At 42.6% G+C, this 21,639-nt stretch overlaps 2 pseudogenes; both read right to left on the bottom strand.

Moving 5' to 3' along the window:
- Positions 1-233: 233 nt before the first annotated feature.
- LOC123153972 (disease resistance protein RPM1-like) lies at positions 234-2,084 on the bottom strand (annotated as a pseudogene).
- A 1,851-nt stretch (positions 2,085-3,935) lies between these two features.
- On the bottom strand, positions 3,936-19,467 carry LOC123153971 (disease resistance protein RPM1-like; annotated as a pseudogene).
- Between the last annotated feature and the right edge of the window lie 2,172 nt (positions 19,468-21,639).

Here is a 21,639-nt window from a genome sequence, read left to right as displayed (position 1 = left end):
CAATACTCAACTTCATTGTTCATACGAGGCTTTAGGTAGCCTGTCAATTCAGCAAGATTTGGTCCCTAAAAAAATCAGCACGATTAGCACATGAGTCTGTATCTAGAAGCCCGACAACTAACTACATATGCACAAGCAGAGAGCTGACACGACATACACCATCACACACGAATAAGCTGCCTTCTGCCATGGATCAACTGTGGTTAAGCTTGTGTCTCATAGCCTCGTCCACGCTACGACAGTGCACTGTTCACAGCATCCAGGACTTCTAAGTTTTGCAACTTTCCTATGTCTTCAGGTAGACTTTCATTATTAGTATATCTAAGGCCCAAATACCGTAGATTGAACAAGTTGAATACCTCAGTCGGCAGCATCTTGATACGGGTACCTTGCAGATCCAGTGTTAAGAGCAGGTTCGAAGATTCTAGGATAGGCCTCAGCAAATCAATATTGATATATCTGTTAAAAACATGGATTGCACGGACATGTGTAGCATCAGATTCAATCAGTCGTTGAAGGTTTCCACTCTGGATTGATATTCGACGTGTGTGCTCAATAGAGAATGCACCAGAGCCATCATAAACTTTACCAAAACAATCTTCACCAGCTTTATTGAGGGCAACAAGTCGTATGATATCATGCACCTGGCAACATTTTAACCGCCCAGTATGATTCCTCTTGACCACCTGTAGTAGGCTTCGGCTCACAAGTTCAGTAAAGTACCCCTCTGCCACTTCCTCCAATGTTTTGTTCTCCTTTTCATTGATGAATCCAGCAGTAATCCAATGCCTCATTATTGTCCTCCTCTTGATGGGGGACAATGCACAATGTAAGAAACAATTCTTCAAATCATATGTAAGGTCCTCCAAACTGACCATTAGAATTGGCTCAATGCGAGGCATCACATTTTTTACCAACTAGAGCTCTAACTCATCATATATTTTTTTCCATTCTACAGATGTTTGACTTTTTCCGGATAGTAGGCTGCCTATGCATACAATAGCAATAGGCAAACCTTCACACTTCTTCACAAATTTCCAAGCTAAGTTCTATAACTCGAGTGGACACTTTCTATCAGGATCATTCCAAAAGGCTGATTTGTAGAATAACTCCCAAGAGTTCGATTTGTCAAGTGGTTCCAAATGAACTGAAGACATATTAGTTGCCAATAATGATACTTCATGCTTTCTTGATGTGATAACAAATTGTCCACTAGATGGAAAGACAGTCCATATCTCCAACGAAACATTAGTAGTCCAAACATCATCTAGAACTAAGATGTATCTTTTACCTTGGAGGTACTCGTAGATGGTCTCAGCCAGGATTCTAATCTCCATTTTAGGTGCATCAATTGGCATGCCAAATTCTCTAGCAATCCTCTTCAGCAAGTCTTCAACATGACAAATCTCCGACACAGTTACCCATGCAGCAGCATCGAAGGTTACTTTTACAGTTTTGTACACATGAGCAACCAAAGTTGTTTTCCCCACACCTGCCATGCCTCACACAGTGGAAATCTTGATTCTTTTGTCTTGCATGTCACCTGTCAGCCATTGCATCAATTGCTGCTTGTGCTCAAAGATCCCTACATGGTCCTCGTCCCTTGAGAAATTGAAAACTCGATGAGCCCTGTGGCCATCATTTCTGCCAATTTCTGGCATGGCGTAGTGCTCCTTCCTTTGTATAGCACCTTGAAGTCTGCCATTGATATCTTTAAACGTGTGCGCAAGTCGGCGCCAGGTCTTGACATGCTTGATCCTCTTCTTCATCTTGGCAACAAACCCTCCATGCTTCTCCTCCAACTTATAGGTGAACTCGTCGACCACATCTTCGATCTCGAAAGCGAAGCCCCTGATCCTCTCGACAAAGAGGCCAGTTCTATCATCGGCGTCCTTGAACCGCTCTGCACCTTTCAGATATGCCTGCATACTTTCAAGCTCATACTTGGCTTCACTGATCTGACCGAGCAGACCCTTGAGGGCCGAGGCTTCACTGCAAAGCAGCGATGTGTCGAAGGTTGCTGCCTCGTTCGCCAAGGCCGCACCCAGCTTGACGATCAGTAAACCTACAATTGCTTCGGCCATGGTGGGATTGGGAGATCAATCTGAGTGCTCTTGTGTGTGTGCTATTGGAGGGGGGAAAGACTAATGCCCCCTTGGAATAGATTCCACCGGCCAGAGCAGGTGAAATCAAGGAAGAAATCCTCTAAATCTGAACCGGGTTTTTGGGAATAGCTGGTTGGCTAGAGGATTTGACCAACTGTACGATTGGTTAGAGAAGCGAAGTCCTCTTTTTTCTATAGAGGTGGCACCTAGTACATCCATTTGGCATGATGCGACTCTGAGGGTAGATAAGAAAACTCGCTTGACTAGTCACCGGCCGGCCGGCCAGCTTAAACAACTCAACAAACAGCTGCTGGCCAATTCACAAGTAAGCATGCATCATCAAAGTTGGCATCATCAATAAACAAGAACATGTAGATAAATTTTTATCTTCAGTTGCCATGCTAGCTTGGATCCAACATAGCGTACACACTGTTCAAGTCTTTGGCCTGCCGCCTGCCGGTTGGGGTTTAAAGCAAACTTGATCATTATATAGATGGTGTTCTGTGGGATGAGGACCAGGGTATCACGAAATATCATTTTGTTCAATTGTCCGCCATTTTTACGCCTGTAGATGACGGGGTTTAGGTGTTTTAGACCTGGATCTTTTTCGGTTTTACACCTGGAATGTATGAATGTGGTTCTTCTTGCAAAGCGGTTGTGTAAATTGGAATCAGATAATGAAGGTAGTTGATTGATTCTTACATGTTATATTGATAAGAACAATGTGAGTGATTAGTCACGGCCGGCCGGCTTAGACAACGTACTTGGTCCGTTTCGTTTTAGTCTGCATATAAGATTTGGTCAAATTCAAACTTTGTAAAGATTGACCAACTCTGTAAAGTTTGACCAACTTTGTAGGAAAAAATATCAACATATACAATACTAAAGCTATATAGTATGAAAATTAATTTCATGATGCATCTAACAATATTGATTTCATATTATGAATCTTGATATTTTTTCTATAAACTTAGTCAAACCTAACAAAGTTTGACTTTGACCAAATCTTATATGCAGACTGAAAAGAAACGGAGGGAGTAATACACATCCTCTGACTGGCCCACCAATCATAGGTCTATGCGTTTATATACTTAAGAGTTTCTAGCTATCATTCAGCTATCTTTTTTTGACGGGAGAAGCTATAATTCAGCTCTCAGTGTGACGGTGTCTCTAATTGTATATGTATATGCGAACGAGAGTAGGAAGGCTTTGCCATCTTTGACTGACATCGTTAAACAAACTTGGGGACCTATGTCCTAAAAGGGCTGCTACTCTGCGGTGCAGATCAGAGCACTGTGGTTAGGTGGGCCTTTTTTCAGCCAAGTTAGTCTCATCCCCACAATCGTTAGGCAAGAACAGCCGCGTCAGTGGAAAACTCTTCCGAAAAAACAGTTTGGCAGGCGGGTTCATGTGGTCGCAGCCCTCCGTGGCGGCGGCCGATGGCCGCGAGGGACGACTTCCATGGCGACAGTGTCGGGGTCCGACCGACGGCTCTAACTGCTCGATCGGGAGGACAAGGGTGTCAGACATTGTCATTATGCCGATACAGGTGAGGCAAATCGGTGTTCGGCTGTTCGGTGAAGCCCATCGTCCAATGGAATTTGAAGGAGGTAATAATTCTTCAGTTTGAGGTGATGCTGGGTTCTGAAAGTGAACAGCTGCAGCTTCTGACAATCACATGGCCTGCCAATACAGTCAGGGAAGGAAGAAACAAAGCATTCTATGTGCCGTTTACGTCTCTAGGTAAACACTAGGACATATGCCCGTGCAGTGGCGGATCCAGGACCCAGGCCGGGGGAGCCTGGACCTGGGGCGTGAGGATGAACCACTTCATCTACTGTAGAATACTGCACACTGTAGCGAGACTGCAGTGACACTGTAGAGGCCACTGTAGCAGCCTGGGCCCTGGGCGTGGCCCAATCCTGGGTCCGCCCCTGTGCCCGTGCGTTGCAACGGGAAGGATAAATTGGCGTGCATCTGCAAGCAAAACACCTCGTGCTTTGGTACAAAGAAAACGCCAATCGCCCAATCCTTCAAAATGCCCACCAACGCATAACTTGCAAACAGGTATCTCAACCTCTGAAGTTTTGCAATGTTGTTTGGTAAATACGACAGTGCACTGTTCACAGCATCCAGGACTTCTAAGTTTTGCAACTTTCCTATGTCTTCAGGTAGACTTTCAATATTAGTATATCTAAGGCCCAAATACCGTAGATTGAACAAGTTGAATACCTCAGTCGGCAGCATCTTGAAACGGGTACCTTGCAGATCCAGTGTTAAGAGCAGGTTCGAAGATTCTAGGATAGGCCTCAGCAAATCATTATTGATATATCTGTTAAAAACATGGATTGCACGGACATGTGTAGCATCAGACTCAATCAGTCGTTGAAGGTTTCCACTCTGGATTGATATTCGACGTGTGTGCTCAATAGAGAATGCACCAGAGCCATCATAAACTTTACCAAAACATTCTTCACCAGCTTTATTGAGGGCAACAAGTCGTATGATATCATGCACCTGGCAACATTTTAACCGCCCAGTATGATTCCTCTTGACCACCTGTAGTAGGCTTCGGCTCACAAGTTCAGTCAAGTACCCCTCTGCCACTTCCTCCAATGTTTTGTTCTCCTTTTCATTGATGAATCCAGCAGTAATCCAATGCCTCATTATTGTCCTCCTCTTGATGGGGAATAATGCACAATGTAAGAAACAATTCTTCAAATCATATGTAAGGTCCTCCAAACTGACCTTTAGAATTGTCTCAACGCGAGCATCACATTTTTTACCAACTGGAGCTCTAACTCATCATATACTTTTTTCCATTCTACAGATGTTTGACTTTTTCCGGATAGTAGGCTGCCTATGCATACAATAGCAATAGGCAAACCTTCACACTTCTTCACAAATTTCCAAGCTAAGTTCTGTAACTCGAGTGGACACTTTCTGTCAGGATCATTCCAAAAGGCTGATTTGTAGAATAACTCCCAAGAGTTCGATTTGTCAAGTGGTTCCAAATGAACTGAAGACATATTAGTTGCCAATAATGATACTTCATGCTTTCTTGATGTGATAACAAATTGTCCACTAGATGGAAAGACAGTCCATATCTCCAACCAAACATTAGTAGTCCAAACATCATCTAGAACTAAGATGTATCTTTTACCTTGGAGGTACTCGTAGATGGTCTCAGCCAGGATTCTAATCTCCATTTTAGGTGCATCAATTGGCATGCCAAATTCTCTAGCAATCCTCTTCAGCAAGTCTTTTCAGTTTTAGAAAAAACAAAAGAAATTGAAGGAAATGTCAAAAAAATAAATTAAAATAAGTTTCCCATGTGATATGTGGTGTAGTTGTTGGGAAAATTTACAAATATGAATTTCGACTTTATTTACAAAATCTCTCTGGAATTTGTAAAATGGGCATAACTTTTGCATACAAACTCGAATTAAAAAGTTTTTTATATGAAAAATCATCTACTCGAAAAGTTACATCCGATGGAGACTGCCTACAGCCTGTTTGCAAATTTGTAGATTCCTCAAATTCCAAAAGGAAAAAAGTTATGCTTAAATTTCAGTTTTTTTAAATTTTCATTAAATCTGGTCAAACTATGGTCAAACTACTTATTCAAGAAGTATTAGTGTTACTAAATAATTATTCAAGAATATTAGTGTTATTAAATAATTATTTCACCTTTTTTGAATTTTGGTCAAATCTGGTCAAACTATGGTAAAACTGTGGTCAAACAATGGTCAAACTACTTATTCAAGAAATATTCGTGTTACTAAAAAATTATTGCTTTTTAGAACAATAGTTTTAAACTCAAACAGTGAAATGTGTGACTTCATGCTCAAGCTAAATTCCTGAGGGTTAATAGGATTGACATCTTACTATTGTCAGGAAAACAACAAGTGCAGACTTGGAAACGAGGAAGAATAGAACCCGGAAGTTAAGCGTGCTCAGGCTGGAGTAGTGAGAGGATGGGTGACCGTTCGGGAAGTTAGATGATTTGAAATGATGAGGGGTGATTAGAGATTAAACTGAGCAGTGATGAGGGGTGATTAGAGATTAGAGGTTAAAATAATTCAGAAATTTGAAAATAAAAAAAATTCATAAAAAATTCAGAAAAAAAATCAGAAAATTTCCTTTAGTACCGGTTGGTGTTACCAACCGGGACTAAAGGTGGACCGGCCACGTGGAGGGCCTTTAGTCCCGGTTCTGGATTGAACCGGGACTAAAGGGTCAGGGCATTAGTACCGCCCCTTTAGTCCCGGTTCCAGAACCGGGACTAAAGGCCCTTTAGTCCCGGTTCTGGATAATTAGATGATTTGAAATGATGAGGGGTGATTAGAGATTAAACTGAGCAGTGATGAGGGGTGATTAGAGATTAGAGGTTAAAATAATTCAGAAATTTGAAAATAAAAAAAATTCAAAAAAAATTCAGAAAAAAAATCAGAAAATTTCCTTTAGTACCGGTTGGTGTTACCAACCGGGACTAAAGGTGGACCGGTCCAGAACCGGGACTAAAGGCCCTTTTTCTACCAGTGTTTTCTCGTCTCGTATTTCACTGTCAGCCCACATTACCCAAAAAATAAGGATTATGCACACGATATCGATTTTCATAAGTGTCTTGCAACATGCACACACGTCCTCCTTCTATCTTTTTTTCATGCACAATTCCTTCCATCCTAGCATCCCATAATAATCCTCATATCGATCTTCCCATTAATAGCCCGTAATTCCTTTTTACAATGCATGTAGACGTCATGCATTTCATTCCTTTTAATCATCCAATTCCTTCCACCCTTTCATGTATGTCAATATCCTTGCATCCCATAATAATCTTCAAATCCATCCTTCCTTTCATAGCCCACAATTCCTTTTTTTTACTACAATGCACGTATGCAACGTCATGTGCCTCATTTCCTTTTAATCATCCGTTCTGACTGTCTAATCCCACACCTCATCCTGGGCTTGTTAATTTTCTACATATTGACGTATATAAATTGGTGTGTTCTGATATACTATAGCGAGGTGGGACTATTGATCCAGGAAAGAACATTCTTTAACACAAGGAAAAGATAGCTCGCTGGTTTCGTTCTTAGAAAGGAAGAAGAGGTCGTGAGTTCGAAACCCTGCTGGGCGCAATAATTTTTGCCGGCTTATCAAAGCCCACTCTCCTGTTGCCGGGCTGCCACTTCAGCTCGGCCCGAGGCCCACGACAGGAGACATTAGAAACAGAACAATCTAAAAAGGTGGGCTTTAGCTAAAAAAAACCTAAAACGTGGGCCTCGCAACAAAATTTCTCCGTGATATAGAAATATTCTAATCGTTTTATTATCTTGGACTCTTGCCGTGGTGGTAAGGCATGTGTTTTCACCTGTTCTGGTCGTGGGTTCGATTGCCCGACCTTTTCTTTTTCTGCCGGAACGAAACGTTTTATCTGTTCGCCACATATATAAAAAAAGTACTCCACGCGGCCCATGTTGGTAATACACAAAAAAAGGCCCACTTAGGCACAGGTAGGCGTCAAGCGAGGGCAAGGGAGGTGCACGTACCAAACGGTTTTAGTACCACCTCGAGTATATATTTTAAATTCAAACTGAAAGCGTATTGTGACGGTGAACCCTCGGAGTTAATCCGTGCTTTATTATTAAGGGAAAAACTAGCAAAACATGCCCGTGCGTTGCAACGGAAGAAAAATAATATCACATATCCCTGACGAGCAAGTCCTAAGGCCTCAAGAATGTGCACCTCCCTATTTCAGCACCACCGCATTTTAAAAGTAATAGCTGGCTCAGATGCTAACTGGTTAATTCTTTTTTTTGTGGTTAACGGTTTAATTCCTTTAAAAATTATAATAGTATTTTTATTCCTTTGAATAGTGAGGCTTATCTTTCAAGATGCTTGGATTGGATGGTGAACTTCGACATTACATCAACATTCAATTGTTTTCAGTGTGGTACACAAATTATTATTTTTGGAATGGTAAATAAATATCATAAGATTGTTTCTAGTCTATAAAAAAACTATCAAACTACTGGATGAGATGAATTGCTGAAAAATCTAGAACTATTCGACTGAAGCTACCAGAATTGATTCATGAAGTTGGCAAAAGGGAATAAAATCTTCCAGTAGGTCGGTTCACATGAAATCAATCCACATATTTGGCATGTTGTGGACGGTTTACCTCTGTTAACTAAGAAAATTATATTACCAAAAATAGTTGATTTCATTCATCAAGGAAAAGCAAAACAAAATCAACCAAAAGGATCGCCATCCCTTCATCTGTCCTCTTATTATTCCCTCTCCCGGCCTTATGCCGATAAACATTACCTTTGCGGCCGGTGGAACACACAAGCACGCACGTACAATACACCAAAATCGTTCCTTTAATACCTCCCTGAAATCCAGTTGATTTAATTTAAATACCCAACCCTCTTTCCTTTATAATTTTTTTCTTGACAGGATCTTTCCTTATACTCCTCGAACGGAAGCCTCTTAATTTATTCTAGCGCTTTCCTTGTTATCTCCTATCTCAATTTCCTTCTCCAATCCTTTGCCTCGGTGTGGATTGGTTTCCTTATTATCCCCCGTCTCAATTCCTTTTCCTTCCTTATTATTTCCCTTGCCGCACAAATTTCTTTCTCAAATTTGCTTCGGCATGGAAGGCTTTCCTTATCAGTATTCCCCATCTCAAATCCTTTTCTTTCCTTATTATTTATCTTGCTGCACGTTGCAACGTCGGCTGAAATCCTATATAAAGTGGCGAGGTGGGATTAATCAAAACATTCGGCTAGCTCAGTTGGTAGTGGATTAATTACAGGACAGGGAGGTTGCGAGTTTGAATTCCTGCAGTGGCAAATATATTTTATAACAGCCTTTTACCCCTTTCATAATCTGATCGCATAGAATATAGTACTCATGTTGTAATTAATCGATGAGGTAAATCTTTTGTCACCGTTTCGGAAAAAAATTACTCATGTTGTATGACGGCGTATCACAGAATAGACCAAGCACGGCCCTTGAATTCATACTCTTCTTTTTCTAGAAAAACATATCGATATCTCTCCTATTGTATAGGAGAAATAACAAATAGCCAGTTTAATTTGTAAGAACTTTAAAATACGGATCATATTCTAGTGTGGCAATCAGCGGCAACAGCATGCACGCGCACCACACACACGCGAGCCAGGCATGCATGTACGTAGCGGCAGGCAAACACACACAGGCAAGGAGTGCTGGTCATCCGGCGCTATATTTTTAATGAGTAAACTAACATGAAAAGGCTGATTAGAAGTCCACTTGGCCCTATGTATTGTGCAGCTTGACGTGTTGGTCTTTTTGGATCGGAAGAGTGCTAGACTGGCCGTGGATGAGGCCCAAAAGAGCGTAGGGCAGGCCTAATACACATCATATACGACAGGGAATAAACAGAGGAAGCTTTTGTTTACGTGCGGACTTCAAATTAGTACCACCTCGTTTATATTACGAGTTTATCTATACAAATTGTAAAAGCGTATTATGATATGAGAAGAAAGCGTATTGTGACGGTGAATCCACAGAGTCAATCCGTTCTTTATTATTAGGGATAGACTAGCAAAAGGGCCCGTGCGTTGCACCGGGTAGAAAAAAAATGTAAGCACTCGTCCTGCTTAAAACCACTATGTTGGCCTTTTTCCATGGTATTAATGTAGAATGGAACATAAGTTGGTGAAGAAGTTATCCAAAAAGTACGTCCTTTTATCAAGAAGTATGATGCAATGAAAGTTATTCATTATCCAGAAGTATGATGCAACAAAAGCTAAGAATTAGATGGTTGATAACTCCCATGTCGCCAAGCAGCATACATGACCATGGATGTGATTGAGAACATTAAAAGTTAAGAAAACTACCTTTCTGCAGAATAATAAGCCATTGCCATCACGGTAGTCTAGTTACGATTTTTATTGAAACTGAAGCAATAATTGAATAGAGCAAATAAAGAGCAAGAACCATGCAAAGCTTATCACTTGACTATATTATTATTTCTTTAACCAACAAACAGTATGATGACTACTATGTAATCACTTTCTGCACATTTTTGGGTTATCTCTAACAGCGGACTATGTAAAAGTACTTCCTTTGTGCAAGACGGAGCTGCAGCTGGGTTGCACTTCCAAGTTTCACCACATTCAAGCTTGCATAATCTCCATTTGCAATCATATAGTATATCATCCATAGAACCATTGAAGTTTTCCACTTTTCTTCATTACGAGACTCAGTATAGTTTATCATATTGTTTGTTATGCCTTCGAATCCCATGACAAAACATTTTCTCACATCCTTTCATGTTTACCCAAATACATTCGGCCAGAACCTAGGAAATGATATTAATAATCTGATATACAATTCAAAACAGTGAAAAAACTATTCAACTGAAATAAATAAGTGTTAGCGCACGCTGTCTTTTTTAACATGTCGTCTCTACTAAGCTTGGTTGTAAGGTAATAGCTCGAGGAAAAACTGAATCAGTAAGCCATATTTAGATTTGGCACATCTAGCACAAAAACTATGAATACTGTCAGAATATCTATCAACATCCAGACCAAACAGCATCGGATGGCGAGGACCATTTGTTCAAAAAGTCCAAGGGAGAAGGAATCGGGGAATTAAATAGGACTAATAGGCAGCATGTTAAATAGAGTTCCCATGTAACATGTGATTTTTTGTATATATTCTGAGTGTTAAAATAAGCCCTACCAAATAGAGGGTTCAGAATTGTTTGTCTTAGATGACCATTGGAATTTCGTAAGGTTGGCTAATCAATATAGGTAGAATGCAACTGATGAAAATTCAACTTCATGTAGAATGCAACCAAACAACTTCGTGGACCCATTTGTTTTCATTTTCACTATTAATAAATAATATACACATGTATGTATTACATATTATTATGCAGATTCTTTTCCTTAGGAATACTGCAATGGTCTAGCATCTATAATCCCTAGAGAATTCCAATGGTCTGGCTTCTATATCTTATCAGCCAATTTCACATTTTGGTTCAAATACGATAAGCACTTCAAACTGCTTTTATCTTAATTGAAACAGTGTGCACTTATCTATTTTCTCCCTTTTGAAACTATTAATAAAGAGGTGTTCATGCTATTCATACATAAACTAAGGCTATAGAAGGCATAATTAGGTATGGCACAGATTATCCATGTGAGTAACTTTATTTTGAAATGAAATATACCTGATAATTTCCTTTGGAAAAATGGCTCCTTACCTCTTTCAACTGAGAGTGAGCAAGAAGTATTGTTGAAGCATTAGCACACAAAAGAGTTCAGCATAATCCTGCATGACAACCAACCAAACCGACCAACCTAAGTTATTGAAAAAAATAAGATCTTCTGATACGCAATTACACGCAAAAAGGTGATTGCAAAAACTGCAACATAGAACAGTTCCTTATTGACATCTCAACAGAGCAACCTCATACGGCCTATATCTATATTGCAAAAATACCCATCAATTAAACAACCTTATATATCTGTTCTATATTACAAAAACACCGTTGCTTCATTTCACAGTACAATAGTAGAGGAAAAAAAGGCTGCCAAACCCAAGAACTAAACCACGGCCTCCATTGGATGAAAGTAGAATTGTTTTTATCTAGGTGAAGTGCTGGGGCAGCCAAGTTGTACTGCCCCTAGCTCAAACATACTCGCTTTTGTACTATCGATGTAGCCTTGTAACTTAGCACATGCACCTGCCGGTCAGAAAAATATTCGCTAATATCAAGAACTGAATCCACAAACACTGGTTGAACCAACAATTGAGTCAGTGATGAAGTAGATTACAAAAAGAAAAAAGAGGATAACATGTATAGCATTTTTGGAGCATGTGTTTAATGGTACAAACCTGTCTTTTTTTAGATTTATTCATATCCTCCCCAGCTAGCCGATAAACATCTAATGAACATTCAAGACGGTTGTGGATGGCCCTGGGTACACGAGATGTGTAAGACCTAAAAAACAACAATACAAAGTATATTGTAAATCCCATCAGAATTTAATTCCACCCAAGAAAAATACAGCTCGTCGAGCTCGTGGCTGCCATGCTCGTGCGCTCTTGGTGGGGGGCATGGCCGATGAAGCGAGGGAACAAAGGGAACTGTGTACTCTAGAAAAAAAACATCCATGGTCAGTATATAAACAACAAATTAGTGAAGATGGCACATAATAATTTGGTCTTGAATGTTGATGATATGCATTATGTGAGATAGAACAATACAGCAGAAAAATAAAGGTGGATCAATGTCAAACCAGGTTAACTGATGTAGTAGTAGCACACAACAAAATATATGGCTGCACAAATTGGCAAGAGTTGTAGACAAAACTTCAAAACAAATGGGCCTAGTGCTGACAGTCCAGGACTCCAGGGAAGTCAATGGTGCTAGTTTCAGACATCACATATTCATCTATGACCATTTGATTAATTTCACAATAAAGCCAGTAATGTTGACCACTAAATAATTTAAACAAACTTTACTAAAAAGGGACACACAAATAGCATGCTGTACATTGGGTATCTAGCATTCTGTACTTCAATTAGAGAAGGGGATGACAGACAAATAGTTAAATCGAGAAGGAAGAGGGGGAATGCATCGTCTCCAAGTGGTCTGCCAAGATTCTGGACTGGATTGGACCATAAGTCCATGAAGATTTTTCAGATCAATTGCTGAGTTGATGGAAATCTGAAGTTCAAATGCCATTGATATATGAGACGGAGAAGGGATTAGAGAGGATCTATAGCGTGATGACGTACACTTGGGCCTCACGACCATGGCCTCCAGCACGACGTGACGACGAACAGCAGGGGTGGCGCGGCCGCCCTCTTGCGTCCTCCCCTGACGATCCTGCGCCCTCGTCTTCCTCCTCCACCACGCCTTGGCCGGCCTGGCGCTTCGGATCGGTGGCAGGGGACTACTACGGCGACTGGGGATAGGAGAGGGTTGCCGGACCAGAGGGATGGGGGTGCGGCGGCGGAGGTAACCGTAGCTTTTGGGCGTCTCGCGTTCTTGTGCGGGGGAAGAAGGCCAGCCCAATCACCCATCTGCACGAGATCCACGGCGGCTCGGAGCTGGTGTCGCCTCAGGGACAGAGGATTGGCATGGCGGCAACGATCTAGTGGTGGCGGGCAGCGTTCATCTGGTGGAGGGCTGCGTAATTCGGGCGTCGGGCGTTGAGGCGATGCATGGAGGCCGGCGGCGGCGACGAGTGCGAGCGGCTTGGGGGCCGAGAGGCTAGAGCTGGAGCGATTGGATAACTGTTGTGTTGGGACAAAGGATCGTGGGTTGAATCTTCTCATATGCCAACTTAAAAAGGAGTCTCGGCCCATGTGGGGCAAAGCCCATAACGGATAGAAAAACGTAATTTGTCAAATCTATACCGATGGCAACATTAGTACCACCCCGTGTATATGTTTTAAATTTAAACTGAAAGCGTAAACACATGGGAAGAAGCGTATTGTGACGGTGAACCCACGGAGTCAATCCGTGCTTTATTATTAGAAATAGATTATTACTAGCACAAATGCCCGTGCGTTGCAACGGGAGGGAAAAATACACTTTGTAGCCTAATAAGCATGGTCTAAACCACGTGGCAACGTCGAGGAAGTCCAGCTGGGGAAGCCATGCCGGCATCGAAGGAGACAACACGGTAGAAACCCAAGTGGATAAGGTTAGCCTCAAGGCTGCGTACAGAGAATGCGTGGGGATTCGCTCGAAAAGAAAATGACCGATTGACATTGCTGGAGAGCGGCGTAGCAGATGGACGGTGTCAGTCGAGAATGACGGAGTTTACTCGGGCGGGAGAGGCATTTGAAAGAAAGTAATTTGTAAAGTGGGGAATGGGAGGAGAGATGTGTGCATGTGGGTCGACTCTAGCCAGAGCGTTCATGTTATATTCCCATGCATGCACGTCTAGTACTTGCACGACAAGATCTATGCTTGCATGCATGCACGCCACACCGTCCTCCAGGCTTGCACCAATGAAACTCCGCCATCTTCGTCCCAAGGCCAGCGGTGGCGGCCATGGAGACGGCCGACGAGTACAACCGGGCCAGGCCCGCGACAACCGTGCCCGGCAGCCGCAGCGAAACCGAGTTCGTCGCTGCCTAGGTGGTTGGGCAATTACTCATGGCCAACCAGGCGAAGCAGCAGAAGTCTTCTCAGCTCCCGTGCTGGTCACGGGAATGCCACTTTCGTCTACGTAGATTTCATGCGCCTCTTCTCTTTGATCGGTCTTATATGCATGTGTGATTGTTCCTCCACCCTCCTCCTCAGAGATGTTTTTCTATCCACATATGAAGCAGGTTTTCGCCAGCTTGTTTGATTCTCAACTGAAAAACGTATATAAGTTGTAGGGATTTAATGTAAAAAAAGCAGTGTGAGACTATTAATTACGAAAGGAATTTAATTTTTTTTCACACAAAGCTACTTTGAGCGGCCCATAACATATATTTAAATCCTGGCCCATGTGACTTGCCAAGCCAAAACCTTAAATCCTGGCCCATGTGACTTGCGGGATGCAATGTAAGGACGACGGATCGATCAAAAGCTTGATGTGTGAAATCGATCAACACTTTAGTACCACCTCGCGTATACGTTTTAAATTCAAACTAAAAGCGTAAATTCACGAGAAGAAACGTATTGTGACGGTGAACCCACGGAGTCAACCCGTGCTTTATTATTAAGCAAAAAGAGCCCGTGCGTTGCAACGGGAATAAAGTAAATTTCAAAATTCATGTGATATTGAGGAGTTTATCTGTCGTGGTGAAATATTGAGCTATATCTCTCAGTCCGTTAAATTCTTCATTGTCTTAATATGAATTCATATTTTATACTTGCCCACTTCAAAGATAAGATGGCCGGTTAGAAAATAAAGAGTTTACAATGATTGATACTCTTTTGTTAACATTCTCGTCAATAGTAGGAGCAAACCGAGTGCATCAACGCAGCCATGCTTCCCTTGACACCAACATCACAGCCTCAAGGAGGACCAGTATTGGAGCATGCAAAGCCGGGGGAGAGATGGTACGATAGAGGAGAGTAGCCACATGAACGTGGGGTATGGAATGACTATGGACATGGTCACATGCTTCTCTCTCCCTCTCTCTCCATAGCCGACGTGTGGAGCGAACAATACGTGGCCCCTCCTTCACCCAGTTCAAGCAAGATGCACCGTCATCATACTCTTTCAACTCTCAATCCCTCCCTCCCTCCTCTGTATTTCACACCAACGGCACTGGTAACATATAGAGTGGAAGAATATATTGACGGGAGAAACAAATCCTCATATGCGCTTAGCAACTTATTCTATTATGTTACCATTTCTCCTCCGTGTTGCCATCGCCAATGATGCTTATATTGTCCATCCATTCACGACTAACATGATCAATCTAAAGTGATGTGCTTGTGATCATACTATGGCATAACGCTCGTGCGTCGCTATAGAGTAAACACTGAACAATGGGTCCTCTTCCTCATGCGATGGTGAAGGGTGCCACCGTGCCAGCAGGTCTAGCATGGCCGACTTCTGCTAGGCAGCACATGCTTTGTCGAGCACCTTAAAATTGTGAGGGCCTCCTTGTTGATTTGCCGTATATAGTAAAACATGTCATTGATGCAACTGGGGCACCACCGATCCACCGGTCACCTCGGCAAAGGAAACATATTGTTGACTGGGAGCAAATAATAATAAGAAATATATAAATCAAAATAGCTACCTTTTTTACGCGATGAGAATTTTACTTACCTTTTTTGTGAAAAGAGAATTTTTCTTACCTTTGCTTTTCTAGGCAGGTCTATCAATTAATGCATGGCCGTTGTACGTTTTACATGAGTCAGTAGTATTGGATTTTTTTTTCTTGAATTTGCATGCAGGTTTACCATGCATGGCTGTTGTGCATGTTTGACAGTCCCTAGACGTTAATTTCCATCTCCTTCCTTGTGTGACAACATTCTAAGATTTTTGTTTCCATGTCTCTCCCATTGGCCCATATTATATTTCCACATCCTTCCTTCCTTTTTCCTCATATATGAGAATTTATGCCCTCTTTATAACTTTCCTTTCTGGACAATATCGAAATTGATTCCCTCTTTTATGACTTTTCTTTCTGTCCGTTGATTCTTCAGGAGGCTAATTGACATCAAATTATAAGCGTATATAAGTTGTTCTGATGCAGTATACGCAAGCGAGGTGGGACTATTTAATAAGTTAAGAAATAGTCTTTTCTATAAACAACAATGATGTAACTCAGATGGATTTGGGCTTTGTGTTAGTACCTCAGGTGGGGAGTTCGATCCACCACGCCAGCTCCTATTTTTGCCTCCTCAGATCGGACGGGTCTGATGGGCCGCGGCCCAGGCGCGCCGAGACCCAATGCAGCGACCAAGTGTATGTTCGTAAATAGATTTTTGGACCATTAGAAATTTAGTACCACCTCGAATAAGTTTTAAAATCAAAGTGAAAGCGTAAATCACGGGAAGAAAGCGCGTTGTGACGGTGAACCCACGGAGTCAATCCATGCTTTATTATTATAGGGATAGATTATTATTATTATTATTATTATTATTATTATTAGGGAGAGAAATACGATGCAATTTTGATAAAGGGTAAACACATACATGAACAATGTAAAAAGAAACTGAATCCAATACATCACTTACAGCTTATTTAGTTGTACAGAACAGCCAACCCTTACCTGTAGCTATAGATAGGGCAGTAGCAAGTTTTCCAGTCACTGAATCCTTTCCCATAAGCTTTTCTTGGTTAGTTTAACAGTAACTCTATTGATGTGTCTAATCTTTGTAAGATCATCTTTGCAGATATAATTCTTCAAGGGATGTAAGATGCGTAACAATTACATCGATCGAATCAACATGCCTTAATGAAGTGCGGGCCTTGACAATAGAGAGATGACCGAAGTGAAGTGATGCCGCAACCTGAATTTATATTAGCAATGTGATAAGCTGGACAAATGGAGATCCTCATCATGTTGCTTTCCTTACATCGAATTGCATGCATGAGTGCAGTGCAGAAACTTCATTGCAATGGAGCCAAAGGCCGAACTGATGCCACACCATGAATTCGAAGTGTAGTGCACAACTTTTTCTTCTTTATTTTTAGTTGTCATGTCTTGTGTGTCTTGTATTATTGACAATAAGATTGTGTTGTGTGGGGAAAACGAGCAATACTGTAGCTGCATGGGGATGGAACAGAGTATTTGTGATTTCTATCCTAGTTCACTTGCTGTAACATGAAGGATCTGAAGAAAAAAAATTGGAAGGGTGTATGGAGACTATCTGTGGCTTATAAATCCTTGAATCTCTGCCAGCAACCTCCATGACAAGAGACTCTTTGGTCTCCATGAGTAGAGCAGAGTTTGGGCATGATTCAGTTTCAGTTGTAGCAGATGGTCTGTATGCTTATGGAAGAGCAGAGTTGGAGAGATGACAGTGGTATTATTGTTTTGAGGATGACAGTGGAGAGAGAAACAAATCTCTGCCGGCGCTTACATACAGATCCATTACTAGCTGGATGACAGTGTGTATATTGTTTTGCGGATTGAGACGATCAAGTGACTGATTTGGCATTCACCCACCCGTATGCAACCACGGATGGAAATGCATGCAGATGCAGAAGAGGACACAAGCTGAGCTACACACACAAGGTTTGTTCAGACACCTTGTTTCAGAGTTCAGACTTTCAAGCCCGATCATACATCAACAACACGAATTGGCCTTATTATTATTTTATGGAAACATATGTGCATGAATATCATAGTGATTGACTAGTGTCCCAAAAGTACTTGTTGGCCTGCACAGGTTGTCCGAGCCACTACATTATAATTCGTTCTAGTGATCAGGTAATGGGGCCAAGTGCCAACTGGAACCTTTTTAAAAAAAATTGAGGAATGCATTTGGTATCTTGTGAGAGTAGAAGATCAACCTTTTTTTTTTTTAGATTTAAGTAGAAGACCAACTGATGGGCCATGTTCGTGATGGCCTCTTCCTGAGAGAACGTTCTAGTGAACAGGTAATTGGGCCAATTGCCAACTGGATTAATTTTAATTTTTTTTGAGAAATGGATTTAGTATTTTGTGAGAGTAGAAGACCAACTCTTTTTTTGAGATTTGAGTAGATAATCAACTGATGGGCCACATTTCGAGATGGCCTATTCCTGAGCCGCCTAGGGGGGCGAACAAACTGGGCCTTGTCGGCAGGGCCCAATGCTGTCGTGCGAGCGAACGAGACCCACTTTGATTCACCCCCCGACATATTTGGTTGGGTTCTCCACATAACCCAAGGCTTGTACCTATGAACATTATCGTGAATCAATAAAGTGGCGAGATTTTCTCAAAAAAAAAACCTTCGATTCACCCCCCTCCCCTGTGCGTCCGCGTCCGCCTCAAACCCCCAGTAGAACGACGCCTCCAACCCTAGTAGAACGACGCCCCACGTCGAGGAACGCCAGCGAGCAATGATCCGTTGCTGCGGCACCTCCCCCCTTGCTCACGGAGATCCTCCTCTGCCTCCCGCCACAGCCGTCCTCCCTCCCGCGTGCCTCCGCCGTCTGCAAGCATTGGCAAGACCTCCTCATCGACCCCGGATTCTTTCGGCGCTTCTGCACACACCACCGGTAGCCTCCCCTCCTCGGCGTTTTCAAGTGCCATGATCAGCTCAAGTTCACTCCTGTCCCGGCCGCTCCTGATCGCATCCCTCCAGATAGCCTTGACCTGTCAAACCGGCACTTGTGGGGCCGACTGCTGGGGTGCCGCCACGGCCACATCCTCGCCTTAAACCAGGCATGCACAGAGGTCCTCGTGTGTGACCCCATCATCGGCGGCCAGCACCATCTGTCGATTCCGCCCGAGTTCAAGTACGACTTTATCAATGGGACGGTGCTCTGCGCTGCGCGTGACCAGGGCCACGTGCATGGCAATTGCTACTCCACACCATTTAAGGTGGTTGCTTCTTATGCGCGGTAACAATGGTCGACCACTCGCCTCTGTTTATTCCTCCAAGACCGACACATGGGGCGGTCTCCTCAAACCAGAGGTTCCATATCGACATTGTTATGGCACTTGTATTAGCACCCTTGTTGGTAATGTCCTTTACTGGTCGTATCCATACACGAAGGAGGGTATACTTGGGTTTGATTTGGAACGACAGAACTTTCATATGCTCGAGGGGCCTCCTGGTATGTATTGTTCCCACAGCCATCAGATCATCCAGGCAGATGATGGCGCGGTTGGTCTCACCATGTTGTTTCACGATGATCAGAGCATTCAAATGTGGGAGAGGAAGGTCAATTGCCATGGTGTCGCCTCCTGGGTGCAGCGGAAGACCATTGAAATGCATAAAATTCTTGGGCTCCCTCGTCAGGGTTGAAGGAGAGAAGGCATCATTGAAATTTATACGAGGATATGTTGAGGATACAGACATGATATTGTTATATGTGAAAGGAAGTGTCTATGTGGTTCAGCTTAAGTCAATGCAATCTAGGAAGCTCTGTGAAGCCTCCAATACATGTTCTTACTATCATTCTTTCAGGTGTTTCTATGTGCCAGGTGATTATTCATCGCTGGTCCTCATATTGCAGGAGTAACCCAGTTATGTTATGTTTTATTCCTGGATGCTTGAATACCTTTGCTAGATATGTGATTAGCCATACAGTTTAGTATATGTTCTCATTTAATGTAGCTAGATAGACAAGTGTAAGTCATCACTACTTTTTTATAGGAATGTCATCACCACTTGATTGTTGCTTTGCTAGATTGAAAAGCTTATAGCCTCTTGTTCCTTGCATGTGCTGTCATTCAATGCGGTTATCTCCATTCTTTGGAAATAAGAAATCAAATATCAAATGTGAAATGGCTAACTCACACATACTCTTATTGATACTATGCGGAAATCATTTAATCCCTTGGTGATTGTGTTAGGTTACTTGGAAAGAAACAAAGCTGATGAATAACCCTATGAACAATATGTGCTGATATTGCATATTGGCTGACTGGCTGAGATGTAACTATTGGTTTGTTTGTTCATTAATATACCCTGATAGCAAGTCATGATTTTGACAGTTAATTTATTTGCTCTACACCACTAATATATGCTTGATAATAGTGGAAAGCATTGATACGCTTATACGCAGCTCAAATTGATGCATGCCTAGTCATATACAATATCTCATCCAGTTTAAATCTTGATGTGTGCAGGTGCGAGGGAGATCTAGTCGCTAACTGGCGCTGCTGATAGGTCTTCATCCTGCTGCTCAGCTTGGTCACATTAAATTGCATACGTGAATGCAGTGCAGGCCCTTGATGGTAGTGGAGCCAATCGAAGGGTCAAATCTGTGTTGTCATATATATGAGCCAAAGAATAGTGTACCTGCATGGAGACTAGAGACTTTATTTTCTATTTTTTTGGCTGTAATGAGCTTTTCTGAGGGAGAAAACAATGAATAGTGTACCTGCATGGAGACTAGAGACTTTATTGTGTCGAATATTGTGGACAACTGCTGCTGCTTCACGTAGTACGTGTTCGAGTTGTGTCGAATATTGTGTACAAGGTAGGTTACAGTTGTACTTGTAGTTGTATTGTGTTTACATAGGATATGTAGTCGTGTCCAAGTAGGACACTTGTATCGTAGACCTCTCATATATAGCGGGGATAGACACACGATGTAACCTATGCCAACATAATAGCACAGGCGCGCAAGGGGGAGCCGGCGGCGTGTGCCGGCACCCGGGTGGCCGGTGTGCGGTATTGTGACGGTGTCACGGGGAGGAGCGCCCGTAGTCAGGCCCCGGGGATGTAGCCATATTGGTGAACCTCGTTAACAAATCTCGGTGCCGTGCTTGTATGATTGCTTGGTCCTCGGATGATCAACGGTATGGCTCGAATTTATTCTAACAAGTGGTATCATGAGCAAGGTTACAAAGAGGTCGTTGCGTGTTGATCTAGAAGAAGTATCGAGTTCGAGATGCAGCCGGCTGCGGCGTGGTTCTCGACGAGATTGGAAAAGAGCAATCAGAGAAGTTTTCGGTGAGTCCGTACAGCAGCGGATCCGATCCAGTAGGCGGCGGCTAGGTCACGCGATAGGCGCAACAACGCTACAGGGGGTACCGGCCAGGCGACGTGGTCGTCCGAGAGCGGCCCAGGAAGCAGGCCGAGTAGCTGGCGAAGTTGAGTTGGAGGCGTGCGTGTGCGTAGCACAAGAGAGCCGCTGTGCAGGGCAAGATGTGTGTGCGGTGCAGAGCCGATTGAAGCAAACAGCAGATTTGTTATGAAAAAGAGAGAGGACCGAGTCCTCGTGTTTGACGCGGAGAGAGGCAGCATGAGATCGATTCGGCGGAAGGAAAAAAAATCCATTGATTGATATATGCATCCATCGGAGAGCAGGGGCATTGGAAAAGCAACAGTTTGCATCAAGTTGTGCGTGTGGCTCCAGGCAAATCAGCGACGCAGCAGTTCAGAGGATCAGGCTAA

Source organism: Triticum aestivum, chromosome 7A, assembly GCF_018294505.1.
Source record: "Triticum aestivum cultivar Chinese Spring chromosome 7A, IWGSC CS RefSeq v2.1, whole genome shotgun sequence".
NCBI classification, from domain to species: domain Eukaryota; kingdom Viridiplantae; phylum Streptophyta; class Magnoliopsida; order Poales; family Poaceae; genus Triticum; species Triticum aestivum.
Note: the sequence above shows the minus strand (reverse complement) of the source record. Positions and strands in the feature narration are given on the sequence as shown.